Consider the following 12,776-nt stretch of genomic DNA (forward strand, 5'->3'; position numbering starts at 1 on the left):
AGTGTGTGAGAAGAACTAGGTAGGCTGCTTAATTTTATGAAGGCACTGGTGTGTGTATATCTGTGTGTGAAAGGGGGATAGGGTTAACTTTATGTGATGGCTCTTAATGTAATGTGGGGCTGAAGCTATATTATAGAGACTGTTAATGCAATATCAGCTTTAAATATGAATGCAGCACTAGTTGGATTAGAGAAAGTTCTGTTTGTTGAGGAGAGCAGGCCTACTTCTTAAATATGAATGCTAGCTAATGTTGTCATTGCTGGGAGAGGAGGGTGGAGGCCTTATTACTAAATGTGCTATGGTAGGAGGGGTTACCAGAGAGTTAACTCCCGTAACCGTCTAGGAGCGGCATGGCACCTATCTATCTCCTCTTCAAACAGGGCTGCAACATTCCAGGATCAAGCCCAGCAGTAAATAAGCTGTCAAAACTACAAAAACATGTAGGATTGACAGCATTGTGTCCCAACTATCCCAACACTGGTTGGGTAGTCCCAATTTTGGATCACTGGGCCTGATTCAGACCCGCTTGCAAGCGGGTCGATTGTGCACTCTGCGCACGCGCAGCGGCCGCACTGCACGTGTGCAAGCCCCGGAGTGAGAGAGAAAATATCTCGCTCCGTGGCTCAGTACAAAAGGGGCGGCTGTCGATGTTGATCAACAGCTTGCCCCGTTTTGTAGGTGTGTCTATTAAAGCCAGAAGCTCTCTGGGACTTGCAGCCAGGAGACCCTATCACAAGGGTCTCGTCGCAAGCCCGATGGTCGCGATGGTCTTGACCATCGCGACCATCATCCTGGCCGCTCACAATAACTGTGCGAGCGGCCAGAAGGCCGTACAAAAAATAAAAAATAAACGCCCAGATTCAGAGCGAGCGCCCTTTCAGAGCGTCAGTCTCTGAATCAGGGCCACTGTCCAGAATTTTCAGGACATGTATAACCTGCTACATGCAGAAGTGCTCATGAAATGAGAGGGGAGGACGCACATGCACCAAACACCTGCTATTCTACAGAGAAAGCTGTGGTTTTACATTGAATTAACACTGAGGGAGCCTATTTATTCATCATAACTATAAAAATGTATGGAGGTAATTAGGTTTAGAACTCGCATGGAGTTCTGAGGATTCATCATTCTACCTCTACATCAGTATCTATTCCGAAAAGCTGTCATTTTTGCGATGACAGCTTTTCAGGAAATAGATACTTTTCCCTCTCTACTCTACCATACCGCAGCTGTAATCAGTGCTGCACATGCGTTGTTACATCAACAAAATCGGCGCATGTGCAGAACTGCCTACAGCTGTAGTAATTATGTTTCCCCTCCTCCCCTCAGCTCACCTCCCTGTCCCCCACCTACCTGGCCGCTGCAGCCGCAGACCCTGACCTCCCGTCTGAAGAGGAGAAACCAGTAAAGTTAAAAAAATATATACATTATTTTTATTTTTTTTTAAACTTTACTGTGTTCTGCCGGGAGAACACAGTCGGAGCAGCAGCCAGAGCAGGAGGAGGGACGAGGGAGTGACAGAGGGAGCCGGCGGAGGACCTGCCCAGCTGACAGCAGGTAAGTATAACCTGCTATATGCCACCTGAGAGTGGCGTATAGTAACACCATCAAATTCTAAAAATACATCATTTTCGGAATTTGATGAATAGCATAATTTCTACATCCCCATACTAATGTACTAATGTACCCATACTAATGTACTAATGTATGGGGAGTGTGGAAACTAACGCTGGCGGACTGAACCAGGAGATATCAGTGATATCTCCTGTGTTAATAAATACTAAAATAACAGTAATTAAGGAAAATGTCCTTAAAACCGTTATTTTAGTGTTGATGAATAGGCCCCTGAATAACAATATGAAATTATACTCCACCCGTCTTTCACATAACTAACATTATGGCCCTGTACTGGTGCCTGGTCCTAGATATGCCAAGTACAGGACACACCCATATATTGTGAAAGTCATAACAGGTTGAGTCTCCCATATCCAAGTATTCAGAAATACGGAATTTTTTGAGCATGACTGAGATAGTGACACCTTTGCTTTCTGATGGTTCACTGTACACAAACTTTGTTTAATGAAAAAAATTATTACAAATATTGTGTAACATCATGTTCAGGCTGTGTGTATAAGGTGTATATGAAACATAAATGAATTTCATGTATGTACACAAACTTTGTTTGACGCACAAAATTATTAAAAACATTGTATAAAATTACCTGCAGGCTGTGTGTATAAGGTGTATATGAAACATAAATGCATTCTGTGCTTAGACTTGGGTCCCATCCCAAATATATCTCATTATGATATGCACATATTCCAACATACGGAGAAATCCGATATCCAAAATACTTCTGGTCCCAAGCATTTTGGATATGGGAGACTCAACCTGTAACAGGAATACCAAGGGTCATTTATGAAAGTGACAAATTGCAGGCCTGTAGTGGGAATTATGTTTTGTATTGTTGAATTTGAGCAACAGATCAGAAAATGACATTGTTTGCAGGGTGCAGCATGTAGCATGTTCTAATAGGAGGAGCTGGACGCATAAGACTGTAAATGAACTGACGCATAAGACTGCTTTAATGTAAATGTTACATTAAAGCAAGTTCTAATTGGCTGCTACAAGTTATAGCACAAGTGTGCACTTTTTGTATATGTCATATATTTCATATTTATTACTTAAGTTGGGCCCATATACATTGTTAGTGTGGGCTCCAAATGTCAATATGTCATTGTCTGTGTCAGTGGCAGAACTTCGTCACCAGCGCCCTGAGGTAAAGATCCTTCCAAGGAGTTGAAGTATAGGAGAAGGGGAAGATGCACAACGTAAAAGATCTATAGCTATGTCTCGCACAGTCTGCAGCTCGCAGCCTATACCACAAAGACCAGGCACCCTAGGCTGCGGGCACCAGTATTCCTTTCTGCACCCATACTAGTGTTCCCCCCGACACCTGGTGACCATAGGTAGATGCCTTCTTTGCCTAATGGAAGTTACACTCCTGATCTGTGTCCTAATTGGATGCTAGGTATCACATGGTGTATGCTTTCTGTGACATCCATAGGGGGTAGTGAAGGGTTACTTTTTTGTCTATGTACTTTGTAAGGCGCTGCGGAACCCTTGTGGCGCCATATAAATATATGATAATAATAATAAAAGGGCAGCACATCCCAGTAGGATAAAGAGTCTTAAGAGTTTGAATTAATAGCTGAAAGCTTTTCTAGCACTCTCTATCTGTGGTATACACTGCCCTGCCAGCTATGACTGACAATGATAAATGACCCATTGCTACAGTCTGACACTCAGGAGCTCAGCCAAGCAAGACACATATAGCATGATGCTTCTATAGCTCAGTGCAACAAATAGGTCCTTCCAAAAACATCAGACAGAAACCACCATCCAATAATACAGATAACAAGCATGAAGCTTATACAGGCACCTGGGAAGTGATAAGCATATGCTGTTCTCTGGTCTGTCTATAAAACGTACCTTCCACAAAGTGACAGTAGTTGATAGAGGTGAAGTTTGCAACGCACACATTATTAAAACATAGTCTATGATAAGCAGATGATTTCAAAATGGCCTATCTACAGTAGCCTGCTAATCTTACTTACCATTCCTTTACCATTGTTTTGTTCATCTACATCTGCTGAAAGTTTTTGCACAGAATCTACAGCTTTTTTACTGACACAACTCTAGCATTGTCGTTCTGTAGAATTTAACTTTTTGGGAAAATGCCCCCTATTTAACTTTGTAAAAACACATTTATGTATTTAAATGTTTCCATACTACCCTGCAACATACTGTACAGTATGGATAGGGACTGTATGGATATCTGTATGAATAGGGGCTGTATGGATAGGGGCTGTATGGATAGGGACTGTATGGATAGGGACTGTAGGAATAGGGGCTGTATGGATAGGGGCTGTATGGATAGGGACTGTATGGATAGGGGCTGTATGATAGGGACTGTAGGAATAGGGGCTGTATGGATAGGGGCTGTATGATAGGGGCTGTATGGATAGGGGCTGTATGGATAGGGACTGTATGGATAGGGGCTGTATGGATAGGGGCTGTATGATAGGGGCTGTATGGATAGGGACTGTATGGATAGGGACTGTATGGATAGGTGCTGTATGGATAGGGGCTGTATGATAGGGGCTGTATGGATAGGGGCTGTATGGATAGATCTATTAGCCACAGTCACATGTGGTCATGATCCAACTCATACTTTTGTGAAAAATAAGTGTCAGAGCTATTCATCAAGTTCCGAAAAAGCATTTTTTCAGAACTTGATGGTGATAGTGTATGCCACTCTGAGATGGCGTTCAGCCCTCGATAACCTTCACAGGCTGATGTTTACATGTTAGCCTGGGAAGATTTACAAGGCAGCCACAGCAGAGGGATCTTTTAAGATCCCTCTCTGCTGTGTCTGCACTGCCGAGCCCCGAAGCTCTCACTCCGGGGCACTGCAGACATGTGGCCACACTCACTGGCCGAAGAAACCGACACAATGGAAAATGTGAGAGGTAGATGCGGCGGAAAAGGGGGCGGCACCACGGCGGGACACGGGGGGAGTCGGGCATCGAACACCCGTGAGGGGGCGGGGGGGTTGAGGGTTTAGGGTTAGGTGGAAGGTTAGGTGCTAGGGCTAGGATCTAGGGGGGGTTAAGGTTAAGCTGTGAGGGGGAGCGTTAGAAATAGGCTACAGGTGGGGAGGCGCACCCAGTGTCAGACTGAGCCATGGAGGGCCCACCTGAGGAATGTAGTGGTAGGGGCCCATGCTCAAGGGATATGGTCACCTAACAGTCTGGATCCTGACCCCTAAAGGTGGTTGTGTGGGGCCTTCAGGCAGTGGGGCCCACCGGGGATTTCTCCTGTGGGCCAATCCAACCCTGGGCACACCATCAGTAACGCCATTGATACTTGCATCAGCCTTATGCAAGGTACAGTTTCTCCGCCTGAGTATGGACTCCAGGGTGATTGGCTTTGCTTCTTTGAATGCAGCTAATTTCAGCGACACACCCGTATCGGCCTCGCCACCCCTTGTTACCCCCCAAGAACGCCCACTGTAATTCTCAGCCCACGTGTCCAGTTGTGTGTCTATGGGCCGTATTCAATTAGCAGGCAGAATCCCGTTATAAGCGATAATTTAACGCCGATGACGTAATTTTTGCCAGTTTCACTTATCCCCATATTCAATTACAAAGACTTTTCTCAGGTGCGAAAAGTCTTTGTAAAAAAATGGGGATACGTTTTCACCACTGTTTAGGTGGAAAAAAAAGTGCAGAACTGGGGTTTTGGGGTGCAGACTTAAAAAAATTAGCCTGCACCCCTGGGAGTGTCCCCTAAAAGTAATCTGTGTCAAAAATGTTTAAAAAAAATCCTCAGGACACCCCAAACAATGTACTTTCATTTTGGGGGCAAAAAAAAATAAATTGGGGAACAAAGTTTTAAAGTAGCGAAATTGATTCAGGGGGGGTTCCCATGTATGCGGCAGGTGTTTTCTAGAATGCGGCTGGTAGTGGCAGGTGCATTTTTTAAGTATTTTTTAAAATTACTTTAGGGATTTAAAAATATGCTTGCGCCCATTTTCATGTACCCCAAATTTGATGGGAATAGTTATTTTCACCCCCCCAAAAAAAGATAAATGCTATTTTTCACAGGCGCATTTCTGCACCTGTCGTGGCTATTTGAAAACCCGATTTACCTTCAGCAGGCCAAATCGGGGGTACCTATAGTGATCCCCCATGTCAGGACATCTTTTGGGGGGTGACAGCATGATTTCTCCAAAAACTGACAGAACTTTTCGCTACTTACCTTTCCGCCGGGTCCCGTTTTCGCCGGATCCTAATTGAATGCGGGGATAAGCGAGCACGCGCCCTCTTAAAACGGTGATGATGGCGCAAAGTCCGACCTCTGACTTTTCGTCTCAAATTGAATATGGGCCCATGTCTCTATGCGCAGACAATTGAGATGCATGTGCGGTGCAACTCAGATGCATGCATAGACCTAAAACATCGGCCAACTGCGTGCAACACCGGCACTGCGTGCACCTCTGAAGCATGCCCTATAAGTGCATTGTATGCTAAATTGTGGCATAGATGAGGACTTAAATAGATAACTCAACTGAAATTTTTATTTTGATTGGAATTACAAAAGCTAATAAAATAATATAATCTTACTTGACAATAGTCCTTAAAAACACTGCAGTGGTTTGAAAGAAATTCCCTTAGTACATAGGAAAATGGATCACTGGCCAGACCATAATAGACATCATGGGATCCACCAGATCAGAGGAAGACGGTAAGATTTTATGATTTTATTGACCTCACCAAACTCCAGACAAAACGAAATGTATTCTTCAAATGGGTTGGGGACGCAACCTCGGCGCTGATAATGCCAGCGGTCAAAATCCCAACAGCGTAATCCCGACAATGGAAATTCTGGCTCATGCATGTATAGTAGGTAAGTAATCTAACACTTCCCCTAACTCTAACCTACCTTTCCTGCAGCCTAACCCTAATCCCCCCATAGCCTAACCCTTACCCTCCCCACTCACAGACTAATCCTAACCCTCTCCCAAGTTCCTAACCCTAACGTCTAACTCTAATACCCATCATCTGGATCACACCCGCCGGGATTCTGACCGCCGGCATTCTGTGTGCCGGGATGCCGACTACTATACATTCCCTAAGTTCAAGTGGATTCAACATATCTCTTCTTCTACTTCAGGTCCATCTGTTTATGTAGCTAAATATTGTGGTAGGATTCCGTGTTCCTCATGTACAGATTTCGCAATTGTTGTATACGGTGCACTTATAGAGGATTTTTTTTTCCTGACATCTATCTAACGCAGGGGTGGGGAACCTTTTTTCTGCCGAGGGCCATTTTGATATATATAACATTATTCGTGGGCCCGATGCAGGCCACGTCTCCTACATGTGACATCACACATGGGCGGGGTCGCCGGTGATTACAGCAAAGCCCGGAAAATCGCAGCTGCTGCTTCTCAACACTTCGTATACATATTCAGACTCCAGTCGCAGACAGATATACAAATGTCACACAACTAATTGTACAGTGCAAGCTAGCGATGTACATTTGTTGCCCTCAGTTGGTTTTTTTATGCAAATAAGATGCACATTTTGCGCAAGAAAGATGCTTGGCGCGACCGAGTGACCCAGAATCTGGCGTGCCCAGAGGGGCTATTTGGCGAAACATGAGTAACAGTGAGGACACATCTGTATTTCTCTCCTTCCTGCTTTTGTTCTGAATATAACTTTGATTTTGTACCTCAGATCCAAATTAAACCACAAAGCAAGAAAAATAGCTATAATCTGGAAAATTGTGCGCTACACTCCTGATACACATTTGGCTGAGACACACGGTGCTTGGGGTCTGCTTCAAAAATGAAAAACAAAAACTTGTGTGTCCAGGCCCTTAACATGACCTTCAGCAATGATCTACTCTAATTACTTCTGTGCTCCACAGGCAAATTCTCCTATAATAGCAGTGAAAGCAAATGGATTATCATGAAAACACTCTTCTCTTTATCCTGTACAATTAAAATGCAGTAAGATGATAGGTTTATTAAAACACCAGCTTATAATAATACAGGGGCCATCACTCGTCACCTCAGGAGCACAATACAGGCAGTGCCGAAACTGGCTTTGTCCGCGGACAGCTGCCAGGAAACGGTAGAGGCTGCTTAGATAGTTATCCTGTCAAAGCATCTGTCATCTTGTCTTACTGACAAGCGAACAACTACTGCGGACCAACGTGTTAATGCAACCTCCAGCTACAGGTTGCTTCTCTAAACAGAATTTTCAGCAAGTCCACGTACCACCATCTCCCGGCCATCTCCTGTGTGACTAGTAAGTGATGGGCAGCAGCAAATGATGATGTCTCTGTCATAGGGGATGCATAGTCGTTCTTGTGCGGGGTTGTTATGGGGGTGATATAGGGGACAAGTAAGAAATCAGAGTGTAGCACAGTAGTGATAGCTTGTTATCCCATTATCAGTTCATTTAAAGAAAGAATTTAAGAAGCCAGAGGACAATGAAAGCCACTGGATTCAAAATAAAGGAGGGAGTGGGGATATATCAAATCTTGGAGAGTGATAAATTGGAGAGAGATAAAGTACCAAGTAATCAGCTCCTAGATGTAATTTTTCAAATACAGCTTGTAACATGGCAATTATATAAAATTCCAGCTTCAAACTGTCTCAGACAGCAGCAGCAGCCCAGCATACGCTGCTGTGTGCTTGGCTGCAGTGGGAGCCCACATCAGTCTCCTATGCCCGTGGGGGGGAAGTGATCACGCTTTGCGCCGGGCTGAGGGGCTCACAGCGCCCCCCTCCACAGTGATCCTTTTTTTATTTAAATCCTAAGGGTTGATGCACATTCACGTGCAAACACCTGGGTTTTTGGCTTATGTGTGAAAGGGGTATTAGAAGCTGATTGGATGGTACTTTATCTCTTTCCACTTCATTTCTCTCCAAGATTTGATGCATCTCCCCCATATTATTTAAGATTTTGGAAGCAATTTACTACTTTTCAGCACAAAAATATATTGCACACACATAAGTGCACAGGTAGAAATGTTCCTGGTCTTGTGTGTGATCCAAGAAGATATATGAACTATGTATTATTTATTTTATTTCTTAAAATGTATTTCTGTACTCCATAGCGCTTTGTAATGGGGAAGAAACACAGTAATAAATGAACTGGGTAATAACATGCAGAAGAAAGGCCAGAAGTTTTTTCTTATTGACATTTTCGAGCAAACATTTATTTACTAAGTTATTTACTTTATATAGTACACATATATTATGCAGCACACTACATAAAATATTTATTCATTCACAGCAGCCCCTGTCCTAACAAAGCTAACAATCTATATTCCCTACCACCCAGATACTAGGATTCATTTTGCCAGCAGCCAGGCCAGCTGACCTGCTGTTGTGTCTGAGCAGCCTTGGAAGAAAGTGGAGCAGTCGAAGGAATTCCATGCAAACACAGGGAGACCATAGAAACTTTAGAGGGAATCGGTATGAAATACCGACAAACAGTGGGTAATGGGAGAGACGTCATGAGTAATGACGTCTCTCCCATGCAAAGTGGCTGGAGGAGCTGTTAGCGGTGGGACCAGGAGCGGGAGTTTCAGGTAAGTGATTTTTTTTATTTTTTATTAAGTCTCTCTCTACTGGGGGAGGGGGACTACTGGGGGCACTACCAGGGGGGGGATTACTATGGGGGCACTACCAGGGGGGGATTACTACTGGGAGCACTACCAGGGGGGTGGATTACTACTGGGGGCACTACAAGGGGGGGACTACTACTAATGGGGGCACTACAAGGGGGGGACTACTACTACTGGGGGAACTACAAGGGGGGACTATTACTATTGGGGGCACTACAAGGGGGGGCTACTACTGGGGGCACTACAAAGGGGGGGACTACTACTACTGGGGGCACTACAAAGGGGGGGACTACTACTACTGGGGGCACTACAAAGGGGGGACTACTACTACTGGGGGCACTACAAGGGGGGGACTACTACTACTGGGGGCACTACAAGGGGGGGACTACTACTACTGGGGGCACTACAAGGGGGGGGACTACTACTACTGGGGGAACTACAAGGGGGCACTACAAGGGGGTACTACTACTACTGGGGGCACTACAAGGGGGGGACTACTACTAGGGGCACTACAAGAGGAGGGGACTACTACTAGGGGCACTGCATAGGGGGGAGGGGACTACTACTAGGGGCAGTACATAGGGGGAGGGGACTACCACTGGGGGCACTGCATCGAGGGACTACTGCTGGGCGCTCTATATAAAGGGCAATACTGGGGGTACTGCATAGGGGGGAGACTACAACTGGGGCCACTATTTAAGGGGCATTGCATAAGGGTTACCACTATTGGGGGCACTGCATGGAGGGTGGACTGCTACTGGGGGCACTATATAAGGGGCACTGCATAGGGGGTACCACTACTGGGGGCACTATATAAGGGGCTTACCACTGGGGGCACAAGGGGCACTGCATAGGGGGGATCACTACTGGGGGCACTACTGGAGGCCTGCATAAAGGTGTTCTCTTCTGTGGCACACAGGGGCACTGCATATGGGCACTACGACAGGGGGCTGCCCCATATCTTTATTTTTACCTTACATTAATCCCATATGGACCCGCCTCCTCCCTGAAACCTTTGAGGGGGGGGGGGGGCGCCGTAGCACGCACTTTCTTCGGGCACCCTGGCTACACGCTACTCCTCTGCCAGGGCCGCCTTCATGCATTTGCCCCCCAGGCTAAAAGTTGCCAGCCAGCCCCTGGCGGCAAAGGAGATGCAGGCTGTCAGTACACGATACGAATCCCGACAGGGGAACAGTAAGTAATGTTCCCTTGTCCTATTTAACCCCTAACCCTCCTTTTTTGTACCCTAACACTAACCCTCCCTACCCCGTACCCTAACCCTCCTAGTAAGTAGCTAAACCTAACTCTAACCCTAACTTCTCCCTGGTGGTGCCTGAACCTAACCCCCCTGTCTGGAGCCTAATCCTAACCTCCCCCCTCCTGCAGTCTAACTCTAAGTCGCCCTGGGGTGCCTAAACCTAACCCCCCCCCTCCACGGCAGATACTTACCTTGCCCCGGTCTCTTTACGATTGGGATGCCGGCTGCCGGGATTTCAGCGTCGGCATCGCCAGTCATGCCGGGATTCCGGCACCGGTGTTCTCTCGGTGATGGGGATTCTGATCGTCGGGATATTAACTACATCCCTTTTATACTGCTTTTAGACCTAAATCCTGGGTCTGACCCGAGTTTTGGAACTCAGTTCCAAAACGGGTCAGAGCCAGGACAAACCTTTTCTACTGCGGCGCCGATCCGAAGTATTTCCGTATGGGTGCCGTTCACACTGCACACGGGTGCAGTGGAATACTTCTCCCGGCGCTTGGAGATGACATCATCTCCAGGCGCCGATGAGCCTGAAAGTCCCCATGCTATAAACGGGAGCCGGGTCGCATGACCCGGGGAATCTGTTTACACTGCAGGGTTTAACAGGTTGATCCCGTGTAAAACCCTGCAAGTTACCTGGGTTGGATTGCCGGGTCACTCGACCTGGGAATCCAACCCTGGCCCCTTTTACACCAAAGAGCTACCTGGGTTAACTCTGCAATAACCCGGGTTTTAGCTCTGGTGTAAAAGGGGTATTAGAGTGTTGATTGTAATTTATTATTAAACCAGAGCGTAAACATTTTAGGTAGTGTTTTCCATTACTTTTTATATGGAGACCACTGCGGTCAGTGACACTATATAAATACTAGTAAGGTCACCTTGGCACATGACATAGACTGGACAGCTTAGTGCATTATATAATAAAATGTGTGACACAATCCACCTTATGTATACTCACCTATTCTCCCAAAACGTCCGGAAAATCGGGTTGCGCTCCTGGCCGCAAGAGTGGGTACGTTTCCCCGAGCTGCCAGCCTCTCGCCCCCAGCTGCCCACTTACCGAGTGAAGTGGGTGGTCTGGATGACAGATGAGGCGATTCGCGCTGAATAGTGTCACTGTAGCCATTGTAATCTTGGCATCCCCCGCACTGCCTCCTGTACTGTGCAAAGCCCCCAAACAGCCCCCTTTGCCATGACACACCCCAAACCCTATTTGTACACAAAATAATAGTACACTTTTCTGCCGAGGTAGAAATACCCATATGAATAATTACATTCTCCCTTTTTATTCTATTTGCTGATTACAATTTATTTTTGCGAAGGAATGGAAAACGCCATGTGCCCCTCCTTGTGACAATGCCATACTGTTGTGCCTCTCCTGTCACAATTACAGTTACACAGTACAACTTAGTAGAGAGGGGGGATAGTACCCGCGGATAGTACAAGTGCGGGTACTATCCCCCCTCTCTACTATATCTACTTAATAAGAGCCAGAGGTTCCTCTTATAAGTCCCTGCTGCTGCCTCGAGCACATTAGGTGAGTGAGCGCTGACCCTTACTCCCCCTTCCAACACAGTACAACTTGTTTTGCTCCTTTATAGAAGACAAAACACATGAAACATGTGACTTTGTCACTCTACTTTGATTAATTGTGATTGTCTAAATCAAGGATTCTTTTCCCTTCCAGTGCATGATTGGCTCCAGGCTCTATAATCACTAATCACTGTTTGGGCTCGTTAGGAAACATACACAAGAATAGAGCTAAATTACGATGGCAAAGGATGACAAAAAAAGCTTGAGACTGTCCCAGGGCTTCATTTATAATGGTTTCCATGTTTGTGCTGCTTTCATATTCTGGTGACACTTTGTTTTGCAAAATGATAATTAAAAGACCTCTTTTTTTTTAAAACAAAAGACAATTGTAGGTTTTAATATCCAGATTTTCATTGTATTTTCAACACCTTCCTCTTGTTTTCAGAAGTTATTTTTGTAGAGCTACAGTATGTTTTCTTTAAGAATCCTGTGAAAACACTGAGCAGAGTTTGGTTTTCTTTGATAAATAAGCAAAATAATATTTATAGAGCTCTTGGCTAATTGTAAAATCACAAGAAACAGTCACATCTGCACGAGCATTTGTCATTTGGAAAGGGAAGGAAGGTCATGCCAACTTTTCAGCTTTGAAAGGACACTTAAAGAAGTTATATATTTCATCCCCAGAAGTTTAATAACTTTATGGCATATCATACTATGGGGCATACTGTATTTACTAATTAGTTCAGACCCGATAATTAGAATTTCTTATCACTGCTA

General features: G+C 45.4%; 1 protein-coding gene across 3 annotated transcripts in view; it reads right to left on the reverse strand.

Moving 5' to 3' along the window:
- The window catches only part of CACNA2D3 (calcium voltage-gated channel auxiliary subunit alpha2delta 3), a 1,120,348-nt gene that overhangs the window by 219,946 nt on the left and 887,626 nt on the right, over positions 1 to 12,776 (reverse strand). The window lies entirely within an intron of this gene.

The sequence above is a fragment of the Taudactylus pleione genome, unplaced genomic scaffold, assembly GCF_031769625.1.
Source record: "Taudactylus pleione unplaced genomic scaffold, aTauple2 ptg000217l, whole genome shotgun sequence".
Taxonomy (NCBI): Eukaryota; Metazoa; Chordata; class Amphibia; order Anura; family Myobatrachidae; genus Taudactylus; species Taudactylus pleione.